This window comes from Amblyomma americanum, chromosome 1, assembly GCF_052857255.1.
Source record: "Amblyomma americanum isolate KBUSLIRL-KWMA chromosome 1, ASM5285725v1, whole genome shotgun sequence".
Lineage (NCBI taxonomy): Eukaryota > Metazoa > Arthropoda > Arachnida > Ixodida > Ixodidae > Amblyomma > Amblyomma americanum.
The window spans coordinates 59,842,740-59,851,239 of record NC_135497.1 but is presented as its reverse complement, the minus strand read 5'-3'; the positions used below and the strand labels follow the sequence as shown (position 1 = coordinate 59,851,239).

Genomic DNA, 8,500 nt, shown 5'->3' with positions numbered 1-8,500 from the left:
CAAGAAGCTGGAAGAAGCCATCTGAAGACCGCAGAATATCAGCGAATCTAGAGCTCAATACAGTTTTTCGCTAAGTCACACACTCGCACCTTTGGGGTGCTGTCGTGCTGAGCGAGGGCTCAGGCTTACGTCAGCAGTAATTTTTTCGTTGTATTCGACTACAGGGGAAAGAAAAAAGGAACAGGGCAGTGCTGTTTAATAGAAATGTGTTTTAATGCTTAACAATAGATGTTAGCCTTTTGGTAGCCTTACAACAACAAATTTTTGTTAGTGTTGCGTACGTCCAATGTTTACTGTAGGTCCAAAATAAGAAAAAGCTAAAAAAGAAACGTTGCCAGAAGTGGGGTTCGAACCCACGCCCTCTTGCGAGGACCAGAGCCTAAATCTGGCGCCTTAGACCACTCGGCCATTCTGACCACTTTTTTTTTCTTTATTGCATGGAAGAACTTCTGTAGAAAGGAGGAAACTTCAATCAGACTAGTTCGCGTCTCAAGTTACCGGGCTGCTTAATATGAGCCCCCCATAGCCCTAACTCACCACTGCATCCCCATCAAAACATCAAAATTCAGGGACGCACACACAAGCATCTAGGCACGGCAGCCAGCTTGGAGGTTCGTCGCGAGCAGCATATACACTCCTCACCAACGCACACTGTTCCCGAAACACAGATTTGGACGATCTTGGTGGCTCGGCATGTCTGTCCATCATACGGCTTTTCCAAAGACTGAATAGTCCCATCAACACAAACACGTCATAAGGCACAACAGAGTTTTTGTCAACAGGCAGAAATCTAATAGTGTACTGACCACGGCTCGGCTGTTCTTATGAAAATATATTCAGTCTGTGCAAGTGTTTGTGCATGCATGTAGCGTTTCTGCCAAAAGTAACCGAGCAGCCGCGAAGGCAGCGGAAGCGGGCTCTCAGCCGAGCGGCGGCGATGCGGTCCCGGGCGCTGGCCACTGTTCCCCGGCTGCGGATGTAAACTGGGCGACGTAATCCCGCGCTCTCGCTCTCCTTCCTCGGATAAGAAGTAAGCAGGTAGCATGTGAATGAAAAATGTTTTTCTGGGGAAAGAAAATGGCGCAGTACCTTCCTAACACATCGGCGAACACCTGAACCGCGCCGTAATGGAAGGGATAGAGGAGAGAGTGAAAGAAGAAAGGCAGAAAGAGGTGCCTTGTGGAGGGTACCGGAATAATTTCGTGGCGAGTCGAATTTCGCAGTTTCGCTTGCTGTCGTATTGCACGAGGTGAGGCTTACGTCAGTCGTAATTGTTTAGTTGTATCTTGCTACAGAGGAAAGAAATAAATTGCTGGTGGTCTAGCTCCGGCTAACCCTGGTCGAAAGCAAAATGCTGCATCTCCCTAGCTACGTTTGTGGTCCAGCGACTGGAGGTCTCCACCTCAGGCGTCGCATCGAACACACCTAGCGTTAGTCTGAATGCATCAAAGTGCACCGATGTTCTATGCAGAACCCACTTTGATGCCCTGCTCAGTGCGCAGGCGATTTCAGCGTACGCGTTCTCATTCCGCTCAGTCAAGGTGTGTGACGTCACGGAGGAAGTAGGCAGCAAACTTGGGATGCCTCCTTCCCTCCTCTCTGCAACGCGGGACGGAGCGCACATCTGCCGCTCTCCATGGCAGACGTCGCGTCGATCACACCCAGCATTCCACTGAATGCATCAAAGGGTGCCGGCGTATAATAATAATAATAATAATAATAATAATAATATTAATAATAATAATAATAATAATAATAATAATAATAATAATAATAATATTATTAATAATAATAATAATAATAATAATAATAATAATAATAATAATAATAATAATAATAATAATAATAATAATAATAATAATAATATTAATAATAATAATAGGTTTTGCGGGAAAGGAAATGGCGCAGTATCTGTCTCATACGTCGTTGGACACCTGAACCGCGCTGTAAGGAAAGGGATTAAGGAGGGAGCGAAAGAAGAAAGAGGTGCCATCGTGGAGGGCTCCGGAATAATTTCGACCACCTGGGGATCTTTAACGCGCACTGACATCGCACAGCCCACGGACGCCTTAGCGCCCCCTCCATGAAAACGCAGCCGCCGCGGTCGGGTTAGAAACCGGTAACTCGGGCGTATTATGGTGGTGGTAGTGGTTTTATTAAAAATAATAGTAAAAAGGAAGGAAAAGTTTTTCCTAGCACCGGCATCTGCCAGTCGCGGGCCACAGAGTCGTCGGTGTACACGAGGAGATGGTCCTGGAGCTCCTCGTGTATGACGGCTCTGGCCAGCTGCTGCACAGCACAGAGGGGTGTGCTTTGCTTTCCCGCAATGCCGACGATCTCTCGCTGTACCTCCGAGGCAGCAGGCCAGGGCGCGCAGGAGCCTTAGGGGGGCGGGCCTTGTGTCAATTGCTCATACTCGAGCAGCGCCGCGCCCATTCGTGAGCGCGGGTGCGAGCGCATCCGCTGCAGCAGCGAGCCGCCGTCCGGTGCGCGGTGAAGCCGGTCGATGTGATTCAATGCCCTGCGCGCTGCTTGGTGCTCAAGTGGCCACGCTCCAGCCTCGGCCAACGTTGCGGTGCACTGCGAGTTTTTGGGCAGGCCTAGGCACACATGCTGGGAGTTGCGGTGCTGAAGCTCGAGTTTCTTCCAGCACGGCTTGCGCACCGTGATGAGCGGCAGCGCATAGAGCACCGCCCCCAAAGCTGCGGCATTGTATAGACGCAGCGCGGCTTGCTGGGAGATGCCCTGGCCTCGAGCGGTGAGCTTGTGCACGGCGGCGGTGATCCTCTTCATCTGCGGATAGGCCTTCGTCGCCGCGGGGTGGAAGGAAAGGCGCCAGTCGATAATAAAAATAATAATTGGTTTTTGGGGAAAGGAAATGGCGCAGTATCTGTCTGATATATCGTTGGACACCTGAACCGCGCCGTAAGGGAAGGGATAAGGGAGGGAGTGAAAGAAGAAAGGAAAAAGGAGGTGCCGTAGTGGAGGGCTCCGGAATAATTTCGACCACCTGGGGATCTTTAACGTGAACTGACATCGCACAGCACACGGGCGCCTTAGCGTTTTTCCACCATAAAAACGCAGCCGCCGCGGTCGGGTTCGAACCCGGGAACTCCGGATCAGTAGTCGAGCGCCCTAACCACTGAGCCATCGCGGCGGGTCGCCAGTCGATAATAATAATAATAATAATAATTGGTTTTTGGGGAAAGGAAATGGAGCAGTATCTGTCTCATACATCGTTGGGCACCTGAACCGCGCCGTATGGGAAGGGATATGGGAGGGAGTGAAAGAAGAAAGGAAGAAATAGGTGCCGTAGTGGAGGGCTCCGGAATAATTTCGACCACCATGGGATCTTTAACGTGCACTGACATCGCACAGCACAAGGGCGCCTTAGCGTTTTTCCTCCATAAAAACGCAGCCGCCGCGGTCGGGTTTGAACCCGGGAACTCCGGCTCAGTAGTCGAGCGCCCTAACCACTGAGCCATCGCGGTGGGTGTGCGGAGTTAGCAAAATCGCAAAATTGCGCCGGCTGAGTTCGTTAATCATTACTAACGATGGAATTTATGCGCTCAGCTGACTGCCTGGAAAGAGGGCTGCAAGGTGCATTTGTATTTTTTCGGAAGACAACACCGACTTAACTGTCACATTTCTTTTCTTCTACCAGCTCTATACGTGGTAGGTGAAGTGAGTAATTGAAAAAAGTATATTTATTGCTTTCACAGATATCTGCAAACTTAGAAGCATTTAGGTGAATCTGTGAACTTAAAAGAAAACAACTCGGCTGCGGCGATAGCAACAGCGCATGCGAGGGGCGCCGCCAACTGAATGGTTATCGCTTTCTGTCGCAATCAACTTAAAACCGGTAGCCACCACCAGTAACTTAAAACCGGTAGCCAGTCGATAATAATAATAATAATAATAATAATAATTGGTTTTTGATGGAAAGCAAATGGCGCAGTATCTGTCTCATATATCGTTGGACACCAGAACCGCGCCGTAAGGGAAGGGATAAAGGAGGGAGTGAAAGAAGAGTAGAACAAATAGGTCCGTAGTGGAGGGCTCCGGAATAATTTCGACCACCTGGGGATCTTTAACGTGCACTGACACCGCACAGCACACGGGCGCCTTAGCTTTTTTCCTTCATAAAGACGGAGCCGCCGCGGTCGGGTTCGAACCCGGAACTCCGGATCAGTAGTCGAGCGCCCTAACCACTGAGCCTTCGCCTCGGTGGATTCTAGCCGTTATAAAGATTGCAAAAGATAGGCAACAACGAAAGAATGAAGCGAGGAAGAGACAAAGGGCTCAAGAGACGGCATAAGAACGCGCCGCATGACTCGAGAAGAGTCTAACGAAGATGCGGCTAGAAGTCGTGCCATGTTCTGCAGTCACTTCAACTGTGGAAGAGACCAGTTTTGAGTACTCGAAAGAGTCGGAATGAGACGCTGCGTAGACGACGTGCGGAGGAAACGCAGCTTTCGCAATTCAACTAGGGTTAACCAGAGCTAAACCAAACTCAATTTTAAATCCGTCTTCTAAGGGGGAGTGTCCGCAATGTGGATGCGCGTTCTCAGACGTCTACCACATGGTGTGAGCACGCCCCTCTAACCATGATAAGCCCTCTTTCCCCTCGCCGCGGTCGGGATCGAACCCGGTACTCGGGATTAGTAGCTGAGCGTTCTAACCACTGAGACACCACGGCGGGTAGCCCTAGACTGTCGGATCTAATGGGCACGCGTTGTGTATCGCTAGTTGCCATAGCAACTGTGGCAGCAAGTGGCACGAACTTGGCCCGGACCACCCCCGAAATTTGACGTTGGCTCCGCGGCGGTGGCTCAGTGGTTACGGCGCTCGACTACTGATCCGGAGTTCCCGGGTTCGAACCCGACCGCGGCGGCTGCGTTTTTATGGAGGAAAAACGCTAAGGCGCCCGTGTGCTGTGCGATGTCAGTGCACGTTAAAGATCCCCAAGTGGTCGAAATTATTCCGGAGCCCTTCACTACGGCACCTCTTCTTCCTTTATTCTTTCACTCCCTCCTTTATCCCTTCCCTTACGGCGCGGTTCAGGTGTCCAAAGATATATGAGACAGATATTGCGCCATTTCCTTTCCCCAAAAAACTAATAAAAAAAACCAATTAAAGTTTGGGCCAAAATCGATGTCCGATCGTAATTAACCGTGACCAACACGATTGCGTCCTACAAATGCGCTCCGAGTCATTTCCGAAAATGTGACCCCGGCAACCCCCGAAATTTGACCTCGGCTGCATTGGACCAAAATCGATGTCCAGTCTTAACTGAAGGTCCCTGGCGCTACGGCAACCTAGAATTTCGACCCGAGACATTTCCAAAAAAGCCGTCGCGGTGGCTTAGTGTTTATGGCGCTCGGCTGCCAGCCCGAAAGGCGCGGGTTCGATCCCGGCCGCGGCGGTCGAATTTCGATGGAGGCGATATTCTAGAGGCCCGTGTGCTGTGTGATGTAAGTGCACGTAAAAAAGAACCCCAGGTGGTCGATATTTCTGGAGCCCTTCACTACGGCGTCCCTAGTAGCCGGAGTCGCTTTGGGACGTTAAACCCCCATAAACCATGAACCGTTTTCATTTTCAAAAATTTGTCCCGGGCTACTCCCGAAATTTCACCTTCGCTATTTGGACCAAAATCAATGTCTTGACGTAATTGAGCGTCCCCGGCGCGAAACTGAAAATTCGTTTTTGGGGAAGAAAATGGCGCAGTATCTGTCTCACATATCGCCTTACACCGAAACCGCGCATAAGAGAAGGGACAAGGGAGGGACTAAAAAGAAAGATGTGTCGGAGTGGTGTGCTCTGGAATATTTCCCCCCACCTGAGGGTCTTTAACCTGCACTGATATCGGACAGCACGCGGACGCCTTAGCGTTTCGCTTCCAATGGAACGCGGCAGCTGCAGTCGGGTTCTACCGTGTTTCGATCGCGATTCTAGATAAGCAATCCGTTTCAGAGGAAAGAGACAAGGAGGCCAGCTTTGGTTATGATGAAGGTTTGCAAGTTGCGAGTGAAAAAATTAACGTGGATTAGCTCAGCTAATCCAGGATATACAATGCGAATGATGTCGGCGTTCACTGTTTTCGTTGGCGTTGTCAATGTTCTACACGGCGATACCTTTGAGCAACGGAAGGGCGCATAACTGGCTCTCTGGATATGCAGACGCCTCATTTGTGCTTTGATACATGTGGCGGTGGTGAGAGAGAGAGATATGGCTGAACGCATTAGCGCCGACACCGTTGTGGCTGACATGCGGCACTGTAGCAATAGCTAGGCCGCGGCGGTCATTTGGTGATCTATCTCTCGCGATCAACCATTAACTGCATGCCACCTCCCAGGGTGGCAGGGAGGGCGCGTTGCCTATTCAGTGTGCGGAACGCAATCAATGCAGGCTTTTGCAGTTGGACACCAACGCCACGTACATTAAAGCGAGATTGAGGTCACCACTGGCCCACGGAGCCGGTTGTGCGCCTTTCCTTTCGTGAAAATGAACGGCCTCTATAAAGTTGTCAACCCCAATGAACTCTATGAACGCCGTCGGCTTACTTGGTTTGTTTGGTTTTTGAGGAAAAAAATGGCACAGTAACCGTCTCACTTATCTCGGTGGACACCCGAACCGCGCCGTAAAGGAAGGGATAAAGGAGGGAGAGAAAGAAGAAAGAGAGAACTGAAAATTGAAAGTTGGTTTTTGAGGAAAGGCGCAGCGCTGCGCAGCGGCTGAACACCTGCGGCTCGGTGCTACTAGTGGCGCATGCGCAGTAGTGACAAGGGAGCGAGAGAGAGAAAAAGACGTCACGCGCGGCAGCGGCGAAAGTTCATGCGACGGAGTCGGCTTCGGCCATCTCCGCCGTGCGTGCCGTCACTAATGCCCCGACATACTCCGGCTTGCGCGAAGCGCGTTGTTGACTAGCGTAGCGAAGGTTTTCGCTTCAATACTAGAGGAAACTAGTTCTGATCAGGAGACGCGCACGGAGCAGTCTATGTGAAATAAAAGGAAAAAGGACTAGAACCGAGAAAAAGCGGATTGATAGTCAAGTCCTAAATTCAAGTGCGTAGACAGGTGATAATGTTAGCACATATAGGAATGCGGCAGAAGGAAAAGAAAATCCTTACAGCATTGGACCTTTAATCATGCAGCTACAGTTACTGGTCAGGCGGCACGCGCAGGTGCTTTTAAAGTTGACCATAGTAACGGAAAAGAATGATAATAATTGATTTTTGGGGAAAGGAAATGGCACAGTATCGGTCTAATGTATCGTTGGAAACGTGAACAGCGCCCAAGAGAATGGATAAAGGAGGGAGTGAAAGAAGAAAAGAAGCGGTGCCGTAGTGGAAGGCTCCGGAATAATTTTGACCGCCTGGGGATCCATAGGACTCATTCACTCTTGAGAGTGCCAGAGGTCGCGCGACCAGCAGTGGCCTGCGACTACACCGCAGTTCGACAGCACCGATGTTCACATTTCCAAAGGCGACCTGGGGATCGTCTTCTCGTTCTAGTCTGGTTTGAAATGAGAACTCTTGGGAATGACGCCGTTCGTGCTCTTTCGAGAGTTTCGTCTGCTTTGGCCGCGTCTCCTGCGCTTGCGCTTGGCCTTCGAAAGTGCTTTGGTCCCTCGATATTAGCAATGTTCTGCGACAACAGAAGCGAAGAGGAAGATAAAGCGGCAATGTGCACCGCGGTCGTACAAGCGTCCTGCCAGCCAGCCGCTATCGTCAGAAAAATGCGCTAGTATGTTGTTCGTGTTCATACGATGATCTGGGAAGTCGAATTAAAAAAAAAATGAATCAAATTTGAGGGTCGTTGACCAATACCGAGCTGCTGGATACAAGCAAATTTCTTCTCATAGCCGCTTTGCTGCTGTTGCCCAAAGCGGCTCGATCGCCTGGCGTCTGCTTTCTTCGCTGCTGAAGGCGTCGCGGAAATAGAACATATTTTTATATTATCATGAGACGGGGCTCACAACAAAGCGGTGACGTAGGTAGCGTCTTGGTTACAGCGCTGGTCAGTTCCGAAACGCCCTCAGCTGCGGCATCGATGTGAAACCGGCAGGCTTAGCGACGACTAGGGCGCACCCTGGAGCGGCGTCGTAGCCGAAAGCTCGGCTCGCTCCCTGACTGGTTCAGCGGTTTGCGACTCGAAGCCACGGGGCTGCAAAATGGAACAGCTGGCGACTGGCCCGCGAATGTCGCTTTTCAACCAACGCGACCGTTTGCGACTGTCGCTTTTCGACCAAAACAGGCGCGCGACCTCTGCGACTCTCAAGTGTGAATGGGCCCTTAAGGTGCACTGACATCGCACAGCACAAGGGCGCCTTAGCGTTTTGCCTTCATAAAAATGCAGCCGCTACTGTTAGGTTCGAACCCGGGAACTCCGGATGATTAGCCGAGCGGCCTAACAACTGAGCCACGGCGGCGGGTTAACGGAAAGGGAAGAGCGCGTTTTCCGACCAGAGCAGGCGCATAATGCTTCAAGGGGCATCGGC

General features: G+C 50.8%; 1 non-coding gene across 1 annotated transcript; it reads right to left on the bottom strand.

Annotated features, from left to right (window-relative positions):
* Positions 1-332: 332 nt before the first annotated feature.
* Positions 333-416, bottom strand: TRNAL-UAG (transfer RNA leucine (anticodon UAG)). Its single transcript has one exon. It is a non-coding gene; the product is annotated as a tRNA-Leu (tRNA).
* Between the last annotated feature and the right edge of the window lie 8,084 nt (positions 417-8,500).